The 19,029-nt window shown below is 42.9% G+C and overlaps 1 protein-coding gene across 1 annotated transcript in view; it reads left to right on the top strand.

Annotated features, from left to right (window-relative positions):
* GALR1 (galanin receptor 1) overlaps nt 1–19,029 on the top strand; it is a 619,832-nt gene that overhangs the window by 439,089 nt on the left and 161,714 nt on the right. The window lies entirely within an intron of this gene.

The following is a 19,029-nucleotide window of genomic DNA, read 5'->3' as shown; positions in this document are numbered from 1 at the left end:
ACTTATCTGCCATCCAGGCCTGGTGCACTTAAAACGATCTCTGCCTCAATGGCAACACAATGGAGATTTCTTGCCTTCATGCTGACCTTCCTCTATGGGCTCTCCCCCTGCTCCTTCTTCTGAATCCAGAAACCTTGCAGTCATCTTGAACTCCTCTCTCTCCGTCCTCCCTCAAACTCAGGTCATTGCCAATAAGTCCCACTTTCAGCTCTTCCTCCTCAAAGGAATTCTACCTTTTCTAACCTTCCCCCAGAAGTTCAATGTCATCCGAGGTCTGGTTCTCTCTAGGCTTGACTATTGCAATAGCCTCTTCCTGAATCTACCTTCTTCCACTCTGACCCCTCCAGTTAATCCAGAATAGGTCAGCAAGATGTATTCTTAGCTTCAAGCCCAGGGATAGCATCTCTCCTGCCCTATAAAGTCTTCACTGGCTCCCAGTGGCTTCACAGATTAAATTCAAATCCCTATGTATCATCCACAAGACGTTTTGGGGCTGGGGACCACACTATCTGCAACTCTCTCTTACTAAATATTCCCCTCTACACCCCTACGCTCCATCCGACACAACTCGTTGTGTGTAAAGCACTAGGCTAAACAGAGGGCAGGAGGTCGATCACTTTCCTCAGTGGACTCCCTTCCTTGGAACAACCTTTCCTTCCCTCTTCGTCTTGAGCATTACTTTCTTAAATTCCAGAAGCTCCTCAAAACTTTCCTTTTAATGTCCTCCCCCCGACCCCTTCTCCTCTTCTAACCTCATAGTTGCTTGTTTGGTGTCCAGGGTCCTTATGCTTCCTCTGGACCCTGACTTCCCACACCTAATCATCCCCAGCTTCTGTCTATCCTTAGCACTTGCCTCAAAACACCCTCCACCCTGGAGGCTCAAACTTACCATACATTGCACTTCACCTATTTGCTCACCCATAAGCACCCCAGCACCTACCCCATTCCCCTTCCTTTCTGCACTTGCAAGTTCTGAACACTCACAAGGCATAGTAGGTATGTCCCCCCCCCACTGTATTTTATTTAGGCATTTTAATGTTTGTCATCCCCTTGTCCACTCCTTGTTTCCCTGTGGGCGCTTTGAAACGGAATGTAGCGAAAAATAAATAAATACACGTGATATGGTTGTTTGAAGTACCTTATAATGTTATGAGTGTTTTGATTGTTTTTTAGAGTTCTATTTAATTTGTCAAACCTGCACTCTGCAGTTCAAGTTAGCAGAGAAAACTGTTTCTGTTTCCTATTCTATGATTTTGTTTTCAAACGTGTATACCATAAAAACTGCAGAGATATTGGCCCTCATTCCGAGTTGGGCGCAAAGGGATACCGGGCACCGTTAAGGACATCAGTGCCGGTAATCCCTTTGCACACTATTCCGAGGTCCCTTAGCGGGTCCCTTTCTTAACGCCCGGTTTTACCAGGCTTTTTGGACGGGTCCCTTTAAGGGACTTCAGAGCTAATAACGGTACCACAATTTGCGGTATCGTTATTAGCGCCTTCCCCCTTCCCATTGAGCCCTATGGGGGCTGAAAGGGGAATGGGGAATGGCTTTTTCAATGGGGACTTACCGGTCCCGCAAAGGTCGGAATAGACCGTAGGTCCCCATTGAACCAGGGCGGACTCGTTACCGGTATTGGAGGTAGTCATGGCGGAAATAGCGCCATGATTACCTCCAAACTCGAAATGAGGGCCATTTTGTACCACTGCTCAAAAAGTGTCCTTGTTTGATCGCCTACAACAATGATTAACCAAATTACGCCTCGATGATGTATATTACATAGTCTGATCTTTTTCAATTGCTATTAGTTTATTTACATTGATTTATAATTCTTTTAGGTGTGAGCACTCTTCTAAAGATGGAAAAATCTCATTAATCAATGCTGTTTAAATCAGTCCCATATAGCTTAATTGTACCTTATTGTTGTGTGTGGCCATGGATGTGTTGGCTTATCTCAATTATAAATAAATCTTGAACTCCTGTAATACGTTTTTCTTTGAAATGTTGTGCACAATGAGATTACGTGGAAGGGTTCCCTCTATCCTATATCAGTATTTGTTCATTACCATTAGTGCTACTGCTTATTCGGGAGTTGCACCTTCTGAAAAACAACTATTTATAGTATTCTTGTAATTTAATTGAACAAGTTGTGCCAATGACTAATAGTTTTTTTTTTAAATTATTGTTCAATGCAATTTGCATTGAAAACGAACCATGTATTGTTTTATTGTTTTCATTTAGAGAATGTGGGCCTCCTTACGATTGTTCCGGTCCGGTAATAACGGTACTGGTAAGCGTACCGGCACTGTTGTTGGCACACTCCAAGTTCTGTGAGCGGCTGCCGTCCCGCCCGCCAGATTAGCAGCCGCTCACAGACTTTGACGGAAGCACCGGCACTGTTGCACACTGTGCCAGTGCTTCCATCCTCCCCATTCCCATTTAGTCCTATGGGACTCAAATGGGAATGGGGAGTAACATTTACCAGCGCCTGACGCGATAGGGCTGTAATGCCCCGCTGTTTCCGTGAAGTCAGGTGCCAGGAAAAATGACAACTCCGGCGGCAGCCTGCCAGTTTTACCGGCACGGCTACTGCCGGAGTTGTGTTCATGAATGGGAACAAGGGGTATATCTTTAGAACATTATTTATTTGTTGTGCATGGCTCCCATTTTCAGCTTTTAGCAACTATTGTCTTTTGCAAATGTCAACTCCTCCCTTTGTGACATCACAGCAGATGATTAGGGAATTCAGAATCATCTACTGTAAAAGCACAATAGTGGGATACATTATTTTCTCTTCTCCTTTGGCCTCTTTTGACCTAGACAAGGAATGACAGCCACATTAATCTGCAAATCTCTCTCATGCCTCTTCTCTTCACCACCAGCAAAGCTGGTCCATGGGACTGTGCTGTGCAGAAGTGGTGAATGGTTTCAGAGGGGCCATGCACAGAATAGAATTACAGCTTTCGCCTATGGGGTGCATTCCCACTCAGGGTTCAGAGTAGCATCATAGACAACTCGATGTCATTTATAGCCCCACTGTGTAATATATCCACATAGGTGATAAGTAACCTTCTATAATCAAGGATAAGAAATGCAAGAATTAGTCTTGAACTTTGATGTCTTGCTTTTTGTTACTCCTTGAACCTTTTGGGACATTTTACTTTACTGAGCATAAGTTATAGAGTAGTATTTTTGCATGTATTTAATAGAAAGAAAATGTCTGCTGTATCATTTTTTCGGAAGAATCTTTAAGTAATTTCAGTGTGTAGAAAATTTAAATATATGAAAAGTAAGGAACACTGAATCAAAGTTCAATGTTGGAATTCGGAGAGAATTCGACAAAGGACATGTGAAAAGACACTGGAAATGAGAGAACAACATTGACTGTGGGACAACACTGCTTTTTGAATAATGAGTGTGGGAGTAGGGATGGGTTAAAACAATTTCAATTATGTGTTAAAAGTGGACGTATGCATGGAAATTAATATTGGCTTATAGTATCTGAGTGCATTAAAACGGAAGTAGGAAATTGTGCTTTTGGAGGGAGACAGAGACTGGGAAGTGATGAGATAAGAAATGGGGTTGGGGGGCTTTTTAGGGCCACAGATATGCAAAAAAGGAAATTTGAGAAACAACTCATCTGCCCCAACCAACCTCTCAGATGTTTTCCTTTTCTATACCTTACATGTCATTACCATTTGGGACCCATGCTATTTGTAAAGCCCCCATTGGCTGCTGTGTAACGATCTGCAATACTTCACTGCAATTAACAATAGCCTCTGCAACATGTGGGTGGCTGTCAACAAACTTATCAGGACATGCTATTGCGTAGTTCACCTTTCCTAAAAATGATGAATAATACGGTACTTTTTAATGTTTTTTTTAATCATTTATGTCAGCTTAGTCAAGCACCTGCAACCAATGTTTGCATGACACATAGGGACTCTGAGACTCTGCCAAGCATGGAGAGTGAATACATAATAGAAACTACTGAATGGAGAAATATTTCAACGTTGGTGACAATTAACCAATGAACATAAAGATGACATACTAATTAGACCGGGGAACTGCAACACTACCTTCGCAGGAGTGCTTAAGTTCATCTGACAGTCACATCGGCTCATAGAACTGAGGTGTCGCCTATTTCAATGCGAGTGTTTAGGGTGGATACACGATTTGTGTGATGCTAACCTGTGAGCACAGACACACACGACTGAAGGAAATCACAAGGTTAAGATGCAACACAGAGGTAATATGTGTTTATTTTGCATATTTCCATGTTCATGCTGTGCTCAAAAGCGCGCAAGTGCAACTACTTACGTTTGCAGTATTTTCATTTTTTCCCCCAAAGGAGTGCACAGACGCAAACCATATGTATGTGTAGGCACTGAGCTGTTAGTTAGGAGTCAAAAAAGACAACACCATTGTTGGTTTTGAATCTGGTTGGTTTACAATTAACAATGACCACATAACTCTTTAGCTTATGAATTTATGGAAACTATGTTGTTGTTGTAAAGAAAAATCTGTAGTCATTGGAAATTATTGAGGGAGGGAGTTAATTGATAGCAGATCAATGTACTATTTCACACAACACAGACATTTTCTATTTTTGTGATGTGGTAACAATGATGTAAAGCTGTCATGTATATTTATTCTAAACATAAAAAAATAGTTGGTCAGTAAGTACCTACCACTAGATTATTCATTGGAGAAAAAACCTGCTGGTCTTCCAAAAATGCTGAAAAACTCTATTATTAGAGTAAAGGCATTTTCTGAATTGACTCTTGTGTCATGTCCTCTCCTCTGAAATGTCTTTTTGTTGATGTGTGCACTGATGATGGCTTTGGCCCGTGACAAATGAATAAATAAACCGATATGCAGGCACTGGGGTATGATATGAGGCTCTATTGTTGTGTGAGCAGCAGTCCACTATGGTAACGAGTATCAAGTGCAGGAGAAGCAAATGCCTATTTTTCATCAACATGTGTCTGCCTGTATCAGACTGAATCCAAGGGCATCAAACACATTCTTTCAATTTGGCTCTATATCAATATATCTAATTTTACCATACACGAGGGCACTATTTATCATAGTCCCTTGGGCATTGGCTAATTTCTTTAAAGAGTGTTCCTATACACTTCCCCAAATAACTTGTCACACACAATCCTCCAGAAACGCTTAACCCATCCTCATTCTCAGGGAGGAACTCATTAGTCACAAACTGAGAAGAGTGCCCACAACTTGTGCGTATCACAACTCACCTGGAAGCTTGTCACCAGAGTGCACAATCATCAATGTTTGTGGTTCCAGCTCTCCTCTCCCCCTTTGCTCCAAATAGCTGTGCTAACCCCTCTCTTAAAGAGTTCAACAAAGCTGCAGACGTTGCACTGTACAGGACCACTATATCATTCCGATATCATTACATATTTCTACTTTCTATAGAGTTGGATGGTCCTGCATTGGCACCAATTAACATGAGTTCCCATTTGACTCCCATAAAAGTGACTGACATTGGTGACCTTTGTGATAAACAGTGTCATCAGTATTACTCTCTTGCCCCTAATTTCTTAATACTGGACATGTTTGGTAATTAATGCCATAATTACCTTTGTTTGGACATTATGTTCCATAACTCTTAGCTGTATCACTTTTTAAACTGTTGCGACCTGCATCCCCCAACAGCATTGGCTGGGATGATCTTGTCTTGTGCTACTATGGGATAGCCCAAGGGTATCAAAAGGGGTCTTTCGAACACCCTGTGTAGTCACACATTGGTGTAGGATGCTGTGCGAGAACACATTCAGTGGGGGAAGGCTCCAATCACTGTCTCACTACTGCACTCCGAGGCAGGTTCCTCATAAGAGACCATTCTAAAGTCTATAATGCCGAGCAAGTGCATATAACATCATATCCTGGGAAAGAAAAACACAGTGTTTCATTAGCAATAAATAAACACATCTGCCTAATTTTTACAGAGAATATTCTGTAAATAGCGGAGAGAAATGGTGGGGGCATGTGTGGGAGTTATATCCTTTCCAAGAAACAGTGCACACATGAGAGAAGAGTTATTGTCAAGTTACTTTGTACAAGGCAGACAAGCACTCAAAAGCACACAGAAGGTGACATGTAGCAGTTCATAAAATAATAAATAATACACATAAACAGCACTCCATTAATGACACAGACCTTTGTTATGAATTTTCATTGTTGTCATTCAAGTTGGCTAAGCACTCAAACACAGACCAGCTGTGGAGCCATTGTATTGTGCAGGTGGTGCTTTATTTTACACAGGTACAAATGTACATGAACCAGTTACTCTTTGCAATTTACAGTGGCACAGCAGACTGGACAGGAACAGGGATAGGTAGTTTACAAAACAGAAGAAAGGAGCAGACCCACCGGCCATCCTATCATACCCAGCTCAGTCCCCCAACTGACACTCGTGGATCATTCACTCACAGACCCACTCAACATTCTCCTGAGCTGCTCATCATTCATGCATCAACATTCTAATAGAACGCACTCCTGGCCATTGAAAAAACAAGACTTACTACACAACATCTCCCTTTCATACCGAATCACAGCCACAACATCTCCCTTTCCTACCGAAACCTTCCAACCACAACTAACAAGCTTCCTTCTGGACCCGCCACATCCAGAAACAGAGCCTGCCACACTCTGGCACAAAACCTAGCAACCATGGGAACATCAATGATACCATACAGGTGGGGGAAACAGAAGGGGGGGACCACAGTTTGCCCCACGGCGGACCCGGATACTACACACAACCATGAAGCAGAGCCAAGCACAACATTTATCCGTGAAAGTCCAAACAAACTGAAAAAAAGAGGAGAGAGGGATCGCCAATACCCAGGACAGCATACAGAGGGGCAATTTGTCCGCCATCTTACACTTTCACATTTTCATCTCAAACAGCTACAATCCGCTCCCACATGTCAACTAACAAACATCCCACAGAATCTCAACTACAAAACATTGCAAGTCAACCTCCAACCAGAACTCCAAACAAGCACATGCAAATCATCACACAATATGCATTCGATGCTCAAACATACATGGGGGACGGTGGAACGAGGCAGCATACATTCAGATGCAAAACCTCTCACAACAGGTGGGCACATACATTCCCACCTTCGCCACATACATCCAAAAAACCAATACTACCATGCATACATCATACAACCCAGGCACTACCGCAATCATGCACATAAAAAAAAACATATAGCAAATATTGTGCTCCTGGTAGCACTAGATACAGGAAGTAAACTATCAACTTAACCTTATGGAGAAAAATGGCTAAATGTATACAATTTATAGGCCTATCAATTTCCGTGCACTTTAAATACATTTTAAAATTCTCCATTGGCCAATTCAACCCTCTTTGGTTGATACACTTTGCTTTCAAAGTTCCACTTAAATGAATACATTTTACCTCACAGCATAACAACAATATATGGTCGGAACATTTACTTTATCTCAATTTCTCCATTATCTACTTTATACTAACTTCTGTCTGGCTCAACTCTTTTTGGTTGGCAATATTTTGACCTATGTACCTCCTCTTTGAGCGTACCTTGCACAACATTCCTATTGACACTGCACGGTAAAATTGGAATTTCTTACCCTAATTCCAATACCTCCAAAACTGATTTCTCACCATTACATAGAACACTTTGATTACCCTCACTTCAACCAAAAACTTCAATACGTGTATTATGGTCGGGATGACACATTCTCAACAAATATCTGGGGCCACAACACTCCACAAACATCACATGACAATGGCACGACACACCTACAGGGTACCAATACACATTTCATTTCCAAATACATTTCAACACAAGGGAATTACCATAACCCTAAACTTTTCCTAAATTCAATTTCTATTTCATTAACATTTCCTCATCATAAAATAAAAATGTTTAGCATCCACTCTTGTATGTATATTCTCTCAATCTTCAATACTCTAAATTAGAGATGATGCACATGTTTTAACCACAGTAAATACATTCTTTCATATGCACCAAACATTTCATCTTTGAAATTCAACCTTATTCAGTTTCATTAATATCAAATAATTCATTCATTGCTTATGTTATCAAAAACGCTGCATTTGCAATAAATGCTCCTTTCATCTGCGTGTGCTAGCTTGATCAGAGCAGTACACCATAACCTATATTTAAAACTTGAAAGCAGTAGCATCAGTATCAGACCTGCAATAAAAATTGTTACTAAACAACACAATTAGTGCTTTCATGCTAAAATCCATCATTTTATATCAACCCCATATGCGTTGGTTAGCTTTCTCAATGTTCACTTAATTTTCACACATTCCATTTTGCAATTAATTTCCCTTGATGCATGTAAACAATCATTTACATTAACTATTTCACGTGGATCTCAGTCCACACAATCAGAAGGTCTAAATTAGTTTGTACCACATATTTAATTTAATTTCATCTCACGCGCATATCAGTCTGCGCACTCATAAAGCCAAAAGTTGTCTGTTGAACATTTCTCATTAACAGCACACACTTTCATGGATTTACCAGGTGCTCCACACTTATGCATGAATCCATGTCTGATTACATTGTCTCTCTGTGCCCCGCTGGAGATAATCAAATCCGTGTCTCATTGCATTGGGCCTCATTATAAGTATGGCAGTAAGGCAACAACGATGCCAGTATCGCTACCGGCACCATTGATACCTTACCGCCATACTACGAGTTGTGCTTGTGGGTCTCGTTCTGCCCGCCAGGTCCAACCTGGCGGGCGGTGCAGCACTCGTGTGCACAACTGGTGGATGCACCGGCACCGTTATGAACGGTGCTGGTGCATCCAAGCTCCCCATTCCCATTCAACCCTATGGGGTCGAATGGGGAGGGGGGGTCCCTTATTGGCGCCACACGGGAATGGGTCCCTTATTGGCGCCACACGGGAATGGGCAATTACCGGGTCCACCGACCTCAGCATGACCCGGTAATTGCCCATTCACGGGTGCCGGTAAAATCACAGGTCCAGCGACAGCCGTACCTTTGTTACAGACAGGGCTACTGCCAAACATGTAATGAGGCCCATTGTCTCTCCGCGCCCCGTTGGAGATAATCACCTTCTGGGTTTCAAAAAGGATGTTAGCTATTTACGCTAGCAGGTAAGCACGGGGCATTGTTTTTATGCTCCAATTATATTTCAGCCGTAGCATAATACGGGCAGTAGACCATCCAGCAACTTTAAAGAACATACGTTATGATTCATTTAACCAGAATGTTGGGATAATTCCCCCTCGGTCCATCGCCACCCTCAGCACGGAGGATGACGTAATCATTTGCTTGACCGCATGGAAGAGGCCGGGTCGACGCCTTCCTCCCAACTGTCACTAGGACACAGGATGAGGGAACTGTATCGCAGGTAGAGAGGGGCTTTCTAGATTACACATGTTGCCTTCCAAATGAGGCCAGCCTCAGCACAAGAGAAATCCTGCCTGCCACATCACTATACCCTTCCTGTTTGCCACAGAAATTACTGTGATTATTGTACATTTTGTGGAAGTTCTGTATTGGAATTGCTGTCCTTGGCTACAGTATTTGTCTATCCAAGTGTACAGTTTGTCGTTGTGATAGACGTATGTGTCGCGTTTGAATTTACGTATCCTTTTGTTCTCCAATTCAGTTTTGTAATTTTCTAATTTATTGTTAACATCTTTTATTAATTTCCACTGCACTTAAGTTTGAAGTAAGTTCTCTTTTAATGTCTTGTATATCTTTGGCAATCAAATTCAATTTGTTGGATAATTATTGGATGGTAAGCAAAATTAAATCCAAAGCACATTTGTTCAAAACGTTTTCCCACTTTTTTACAAATTCCTTGTTTTCTTGACCCAGAAATAACTGTGGTTATTGTGCATACTGTGCTCTCTGTAATACTCTGTTGAGAAGTCCAGAAAGATATGATTTCTCCAGCTCTCACTCACCACTGTTTGTAGTATTTGATTTATATTCAAATTAATTATTGTTATTTATATCATATATTGGCCACTGAAATTGTGTGAAGAATATGGTTGTTATCTATACAACTTATCGTTGAGTTAAGTATCTAGATTAACATAAGTTCGCTTCAGCTAAACGATTGAAATTTGTTTTGGTTGCATTTGTTGTTTATTTAGTTATCATATCTATATTTAAACATTGGAATTATATCCATTAAAAGGTTTACTGAGGCCCCACTCCATTCTTTATTGCCTACGGTCTGCCCATAGCCAAAGACAGAATCACATCATTAGAACTTTCCACAAACACGGGGTGCTAAACGGTCACTGCAAACAGAAGGATGGGCAGCTGGCCAATCCTTCCAAACTTACTTGGATTGTCCCAGTCCACATTCCCATATTTCCCAGCGATTCTTCCTGGTCTAGCCACTCTGTGTCACTAGGCTTTGGCAGTATTAGAAATGCTATTCAAGAGTTTAGTTTATGGGAAAAATTCCAAATAAAAGCTGGCATGCTTCAAGGATCCTATTAAGCACATCTTGAGTCCAGCATTAAAACCACATACTACGTTTATTAACACCTATGCATCTGTCTGAAATTGCCCTTATTCAAATATTACGTTCTCCTTCTGACACCTCTGCATTAACCATCCTAATTTCTGCAATTTTGATCAAAGATCTGCTTACTTTCTTGCTTTAACCCACCTCTATGTGAACCCCCTTATCTGTACCATCTTTCCCCTCCACCACTTATCCCCCTCTCTTTCCCTTTGCTCTATATACTACAGTAGGGATACCCCAGACGTGGAAACAATATGTCACATTTCAGAGAAACCACATACGTTTGAGACCATTACGGTGGGGTTTTGGCATAACAATGAGATCTCTAGCATAACATGTCAGAGTTCATTAGATTTAATTGCATCCATAGGTTTTTCTTCAGGTTTCTTTTGGCATACTGAGGATAGGAGACCAACTCTAGATATATCACATGGTATGATCCCATAGATCTTCAGCTATCGATTGATTTTAATATATTTTTTGTATTGCGCTAGTACCCAGGTGTTTCAGAGCATGACGAGGCAAGGGAGGGGAACAAGGGAGAACAAGAACAGCGATCTTACTAGGCGCAGTGGCATTGAACGCACAAGTGCAGAGGAGAGGGAAAGGGGAAAGTGCATGGGAGGGGGGAGAAGTAAAATGTGCTGAGCAAAGGAATACATAAATAATAAATAATAAATAAAATAAAAACAAGCAAACAGTGGTAGTGCAGCCAGCAAGTGGCAAGTGCTAGGTTTAAGGCAACAGACAGGGTGTGTCTGATAAGTGCAGTTGAAGGGGGGGTGAGACTGTACGGTTACAGAAACAGACACCCAGTGCAAGTGATTGTCAGGAGGCAGTGCGGGTGGGTGTCAGGGTGAACAGGTACATGTGCCCGAAAGACATAGGGTAACAAGTTGCACAAAGCTGAGGCAGAACATATCAGCAGGGGAGAAGTGGAGCGAAGGCAGAAGCAAAGAGGAATGCTTGAGGTGCTTCCGGAACTGGAGATGGTTCTCATCAAGTTTCTGAGTGGCAGGGAGGCTGTTCCAGAGGGAGGCCCCAGCCAAAGAAAGAGATCTACTCCCAGGTAATTTCTTTGAAAAATGACTGACCCTGAGGGAGTTGGAGGGAGAGGAGTGAAGAGCTCAGGAGGGAAGATATTTACGGAGGGATAGCTGAATTATTTTGTAACCAGGCCCTAGAATTCATTGTGGACAATTGGAAGGGTCTTGAATTGAATCCTTGCGCAGCCACTGGGAGCCAGTGGAGGGATTTCAGAGCTAGAGAGATACAATCCCAGGGATTGAGGCCAAGGACAAGTCTTGGAGTCCTGTTCTGGATAAGTTGCAAAGGGCGGAGAGTAGAAGCAGGTAGATTTAGAAAGAGGTTGTTGCAATAGTCCAACCTAGAGAGAACCAGGGCTTGAGAGGCAGTGAGCTTCTGCGGGAAGGAGAGGAAAGGACTCTGAGGAGGTGGTGTAGGAAGTTTGCCTTTTTAGAGACATCAGAAATGTGGGCAGAGAAGGAAAGTGTGGAGTCAAAGATGAGCCTGAGGTTCTTAGCCCTGCAGGTGGGTGTAGGAGGAGGGCCAAAGGAGGCCGGCCAGAGAGCGACAGGAAAGGAGGGTGAAGGTGTGCTGATGAGGAGGATCTTGGTCTTGCTGGCATTCAGGCAGATATTGTTGGTGGCAAACCCATCCTGAATGGCAGATAGGCAATCAGAGATGAGAGAAGGAGAAGATGTGGCAGAGGTAAGCCTGAAAATGTGTTGAGCGCCATCAGCATAGCACTAAAAATTGGAGAAGAAAATGGCAATGCAGAGTGAGAGAGTTGCAAGGTATTGGTTGAATAGCCAGGGTGAGAGGTTAAACCCCTGGGGAACACCGCAGGTAGAGAGCGAGAGAGAGGAATGGATAGAGGAAAGGAAGGACCTATGTAGGACCTGGGTGGGTCGATCTGAGAGGAAAGTCAGCCAGGCCAGAGCCTGATCAGTGATGTCCAGGTTGTCACAGAGACAGATGAGCAGAATGGTATAATTGACCATATCGAAGGCAGAAGAGAGACTGAGTAGGATGAGGACAGAGGGGATGTTAGGGTCAAGGGAGCAGATCTTCACGGATGTTCAGGAGAGCAGTTCCTGTGCTTCTGGCAGCTCTGAAGCCAGACTGATGGTCATGGAGGCATCCAACAGAATCGGAGTGAAGGTTACGCTGTGAGATGGCCAAATCTTCCAGGAGTCTGCACAGAAAAGGAGTGATGGAGTTCAGGGCGATAGTTAGCTAGGAAAGAAGGGTCGGCTGTGAGTTTCTTGAGAAGAGGGTGCAGAAGAGAGTGCTTCAGACACAGTAAGGATAGTTATTTCAGAGTCCTGCTTTCCTAATCTACAGGAGTACACCCTACCTACACCATACCAGAGGAGTACACCATATCACACTCTGACATCCTACTCACAGCTATTTCTATCATTATCTAACTTAACCTAATAGGGATCCTTTAATCACATCATCCCAGTGGTAAGACAAGCATGACTCTTGGGGTATTTAGCGTTTCCCATCTTCCACTGCCCTCTTTCCATTTCGTGTTGCCCACATTCAACTGTACACAGTCAACTCTTGGTTCTAGCCCTTTTTTGATTTAGCTAGGTGCTCCCAGATCATCCCCAGGTTTTAGAGGTTTAAAGATTTGGCTGATAAATAAGCCTCCACACTACAATGGGATGCCTCACCATAGTTTAACTGCATCACACAAACATATGGTGACTAATTCTAGTACTACGCAATAATGCATTAAAATAATTCCTTTATGGAAAATGCTCTGTGATATAGCCAGGTTTTGTCCACACTTATAATTTTCAGCACTTTATTTGGTCCACCATTACCAAGGATACACCTCTTCTACCAATATCATGCACCCCGGTATCCATGTTCTTTCTTTACAAATCGTTATCAATGGGTTTCTACACAACTACCACTGTACTGATCATCTAAAAGTGTTGCCCTCTTCCTATCCCCACAGACCAGGGTCTAGTTAGCCTTGGCTGGTGCACAATACACCACTATCCAGAGAAGCCTCTGCACTATCAGACCACTGCGGTGGTGGAGGGCACAGTACAAAAGGTTATTAAAAAAATGTTAGCTATAGTAGGAAGAGACCACATATAAACAGTGCCTACTGTTCTTAACGAGGACAGAGAGTAGGGGGAGATGGGAAATGCAAGTTTGTGAAGGCCAATAACATTAAATACAGCAGGGCAGTAATATCTCCTCGCCTGTGCACGCGGTCAAGGAATTGGTTCTGCTGTTGTGGGAAACGAGCAGTCATCACTTCCCCAGCTCTAAAACTTTACTTTATGGAACCTTCCGCTTATTTCTTATTGTTGTTGTAGACTTTGCCTATGGGAAAAATGTTCTTTGAGCCCATTTGCAGCCCATCATTTAAAGTAAGGAGTGAGTTCATAAAAGTATCATTTACTCTCCAAATCACTTCTGGCCATTTTAGATGTGTGATCGGCAGATTGATGAAATGTACATGATGCCCAAAAGAAAATATAACTGAAAACTACTTAAATTTCCCTTCACTTTTTGGAATCAGCCCTTTGTCACCTTAGAGCACAGATTTTTTAAGGTTCTGGAAATTCAAATTATTTACACTTTAATTTAATCTAATGAATCAAATGCTTTTCACTCATCCTCAAATTACACATCGAAAATGGGAGCACGTGATTTGAGGAGCAAGCTTGAACTTTCTAAACTGGGCAATTGGTGCTGATTCACAATGATTGAGGGAATTGTGACTAACATCCACATCTATTTCCATTTGAGAATCCGGCGGATTTTACTCATGTGCAAATTATGTGTCCGAAGGTAGTGCTAAGTGTTGCCCAATAGATGATCTGATGATCAGAAGAATGCAAAGACATCATTACATGGCCACGGTAGTGGCCATGTAGTTATGGTTAAGTTGGTGTTTCCATAGGAAGAGCACTTTTTGGGCGGCTTATAACTTTGCTCCCCCTGGACGAATCCTCACCAAACTTTGCAAAAATAGTATATGGCCCACTCTGAATTTTTAGGTGAGGATTCGTTCAGGGGGGAAAAAGTTATAGGGGAGGTCCCAAAATTTCTTTTTTCCCCATAGACTGAACGCCCAAACCGCTGGATGGATTTTCACCAAATTTGGACCAGGAGCAGCGGCTTGGTCCCGAAAGCCTGCTTTTGCAGATTTGGTGAAAATCCGTCCAGTAGTTTTTTTTAAAAAAATGACGAAAAAATGGGTCATAAAAAATTAGTGATATCTGTGTTCGGTCGGCGGACACACTTCCCTGTTCGCTCCGCGTACAGTTTCCTGATTGGCTAATCGGCTTACGTCATGTCCGCAGACATGCAACGTGTTCGCTGATTGGACGGTGTGGAGCGTGAAGCGCGTCAGATTTTTGGTGGCGCCCGCCATCTTGGATTCGCCGTGAAACTTGGTTCAAAATTTGTATTTAGTAGAGTGTGTTGGTGTGTAGGAGTGTTTGGGGAGGGTAGGAGAGTATGAGATAGGTTGAAAGTTGTGTTTTTTCATGTGGTAGACGTTCTTGTTGTTTTCGATTTGTCTGCGGACATCACGGGTGTTCTGAAATGTTCTAAATAAACTGAATGGGGGGTGTTCTGAGGACTCAACAAGCTGAAACTGTTCTAAGAACACTCGAGGTGTCTGGAAATGTTCGTAAATAAACAAAATGGGGGTGTCCTGGGGACGCTGTCCGTATTGTTCTCTTGTAAGTTGAATGTGTTCTAAGAACATTCGCGGTGTCCTGAAATGTTCGCAAATAAACAAAATGGGGGTGTACTGAGGACACTGTCCGTATTGTTCATTGTCAAGTTGAAAATGTTCTAAGAACTCTCGCGGTGTCCTTAAATGTTCGTAAATAAACAAAATGGGGGTGTTCTGAGGACGCTGTCCGTATTGTTCGTTGTCAAGTTGAAAATGTTCTAAGAACTGTTGCGTTGTCCTGAAATGTCCGTAGGGGGTGTCCTGAGGACGCTGTCCGTATTGTTCTCTGGCAAGTTGAATGTGTTCTAAGAACACTCGCGGTGTCCTGAAATGTTCACAAATAAACAAAATGGGAATGTCCTGAGGACGCTGTCCGTATTGTTCGTTGTGAAGTTGAAAGTGTTCGAAGAACTCTTGCGTTGTCCTGAAATGTTCGTAGGGGGTGTCCTGAAGACGCTGTCCGTATTGTTAGATGGCAAGTTGAATGTGTTCTAAGAACACTCGCAGTGTCCTGAAATGTTCGTAGGGCGTGTTCTGATGACGCTGTTTGTCCTGAGGACGCTGTCCGTATTGTTCTCTTGCAAGTTGAATGTGTTCTAAGAACACTTGCGGTGTCCTGAAATGTTCACAAATAAACAAAATGGGGTGTCCTGAGGAAGCTGTGCGTATTGTTCTTTGTGAAGTTGAAAGTGTTCTAAGAACTCTTGCGTTGTCGTCAAATGTTCGTAGGGGGTGTCTTGAAGACGCTGTCTGTATTGTTCGATGGGAAGTTGAATGTGTTCTAAGAACACTTGCGGTGTCCTGAAATGTTCGTAGGGGGTGTTCTGATGAAGCTGTCCGTCCTGAGGACGCTGTCCATATTGTTCTCTGGCAAGTTGAATGTGTTCTAAGAACACTTGCGGTGTCCTGAAATGTTCGTAAATAAACAAAATGGGGGTGTTCTGAGGATGCTGTCCGTAGTGTTCTTTATCAAGTTGATTGTGTTCTAAGAACACTCGTGGTGTCCTGAAATGTTCGCAAATAAAAAAAATGGGGTGTTCTGAGGACTCTGTCGGTATTGTTCTCTGGCAAGTTGAATGTGTTCTAAGAACACTCGCGGTGTCCTGAAATGTTTGCAAATAAACAAAATGGGGGTGTCCTGAGGACGCTGTGCGTATTGTTCTCTGGCAAGTTGAAAATGTTCTAAGAACTCTTGCGTTGTCCTGAAATGTCCGTAGGGGGTGTCCTGAGGACGCTGTCCGTATTGTTCTCTGGCAAGTTGAATGTGTTCTAAGAACACTCGCGGTGTCCTGAAATGTTCACAAATAAACAAAATGGGAATGTCCTGAGGACGCTGTGCGTATTGTTCGTTGTGAAGTTGAAAGTGTTCTAAGAACTCTCGCGTTGTCCTGAAATGTTCGTAGGGGGTGTTCTGAGGACGCTGTCCGTATTGTTCTCTGGCAAGTTGAATGTGTTCTAAGAACTCCCGCATTGTCCTGAAATGTTCGCAAATGAACAAAATGGGGTGTTCTGAGGACTCTGTCGGTATTGTTCTCTGGCAAGTTGAATGTGTTCTAAGAACACTCGCGGTGTCCAGAAATGTTTGCAAATAAACAAAATGGGGGTGTCCTGAGGATGCTGTGCGTATTGTTCGTTGTGAAGTTGAAAGTGTTCTAAGAACTCTCGCGTTGTCCTGAAAAGTTCATAGGGGGTGTCCTGAAGACGCTGTCCGTATTGTTCATTGGCAAGTTGAATGTGTTTGCAGTGTCCTGAAATGTTCGTAGTGGGTGTTCTGATGACGCTGTCCATCCTGAGGACGCTGTCCGTAGTGTTCTTTATAAAGTTGATTGTGTTCTAAGAACACTCGTGGTGTCCTGAAATGTTCGTAAATAAACAAAATGGGGGTGTTCTGAGGACGCTGTCCGTATTGTTCTGTGGCAAGTTGAATGTGTTCTAAGAACTCTCGCGGTGTCCTGAAATGTTTATAAATAAACAAAATGGGGAGTTCTGAGGACGCTGTCCGTATTGTTCTCTGGCAAGTTGAAAATGTTCTAAGAACTCTTGCGTTGTCCTGAAATGTCCGTAGGGGGTGTCCTGAGGACGCTGTCCGTATTGTTCTCTGGCAAGTTGAATGTGTTCTAAGAACACTCGCGGTGTCCTGAAATGTTCACAAATAAACAAAATGGGAATGTCCTGAGGACGCTGTGCGTATTGTTCGTTGTGAAGTTGAAAGTGTTCTAAGAACTCTCGCGTTGTCCTGAAATGTTCGTAGGGGGTGTTCTGAGGACGCTGTCCGTATTGTTCTCTGGCAAGTTGAAAGTGTTCTAAGAACTCTTGCGTTGTCGTCAAATGTTCGTAGGGGGTGTCTTGAAGACGCTGTCTGTATTGTTCGATGGGAAGTTGAATGTGTTCTAAGAACACTTGCGGTGTCCTGAAATGTTCGTAGGGGGTGTTCTGATGAAGCTGTCCGTCCTGAGGACGCTGTCCATATTGTTCTCTGGCAAGTTGAATGTGTTCTAAGAACACTTGCGGTGTCCTGAAATGTTCGTAAATAAACAAAATGGGGGTGTTCTGAGGACGCTGTCCGTAGTGTTCTTTATCAAGTTGATTGTGTTCTAAGAACACTCGTGGTGTCCTGAAATGTTCGCAAATAAAAAAAATGGGGTGTTCTGAGGACTCTGTCGGTATTGTTCTCTGGCAAGTTGAATGTGTTCTAAGAACACTCGCGGTGTCCTGAAATGTTTGCAAATAAACAAAATGGGGGTGTCCTGAGGACGCTGTGCGTATTGTTCTCTGGCAAGTTGAAAATGTTCTAAGAACTCTTGCGTTGTCCTGAAATGTCCGTAGGGGGTGTCCTGAGGACGCTGTCCGTATTGTTCTCTGGCAAGTTGAATGTGTTCTAAGAACACTCGCGGTGTCCTGAAATGTTCACAAATAAACAAAATGGGAATGTCCTGAGGACGCTGTGCGTATTGTTCGTTGTGAAGTTGAAAGTGTTCTAAGAACTCTCGCGTTGTCCTGAAATGTTCGTAGGGGGTGTTCTGAGGACGCTGTCCGTATTGTTCTCTGGCAAGTTGAATGTGTTCTAAGAACTCCCGCATTGTCCTGAAATGTTCGCAAATGAACAAAATGGGGTGTTCTGAGGACTCTGTCGGTATTGTTCTCTGGCAAGTTGAATGTGTTCTAAGAACACTCGCGGTGTCCAGAAATGTTTGCAAATAAACAAAATGGGGGTGTCCTGAGGATGCTGTGCGTATTGTTCGTTGTGAAGTTGAAAGTGTTCTAAGAACTCTCGCGTTGTCCTGAAAAGTTCATAGGGGGTGTCCTGAAGACGCTGTCCGTATTGTTCATTGGCAAGTTGAATGTGTTTGCAGTGTCCTGAAATGTTCGTAGTGGGTGTTCTGATGACGCTGTCCATCCTGAGGACGCTGTCCGTAGTGTTCTTTATAAAGTTGATTGTGTTCTAAGAACACTCGTGGTGTCCTGAAATGTTCGTAAATAAACAAAATGGGGGTGTTCTGAGGACGCTGTCCGTATTGTTCTGTGGCAAGTTGAATGTGTTCTAAGAACTCTCGCGGTGTCCTGAAATGTTTATAAATAAACAAAATGGGGAGTTCTGAGGACGCTGTCCGTATTGTTCTCTGGCAAGTTGAAAATGTTCTAAGAACTCTTGCGTTGTCCTGAAATGTCCGTAGGCGGTGTCCTGAGGACGCTGTCCGTATTGTTCTCTGGCAAGTTGAATGTGTTC

This window comes from Ambystoma mexicanum, chromosome 5q, assembly GCF_040938575.1.
Source record: "Ambystoma mexicanum isolate Mex_15411 chromosome 5q, UKY_AmexF1_1, whole genome shotgun sequence".
Classification (NCBI taxonomy): Eukaryota; Metazoa; Chordata; class Amphibia; order Caudata; family Ambystomatidae; genus Ambystoma; species Ambystoma mexicanum.
This window is presented reverse-complemented; position numbering and strand designations above follow the sequence as displayed.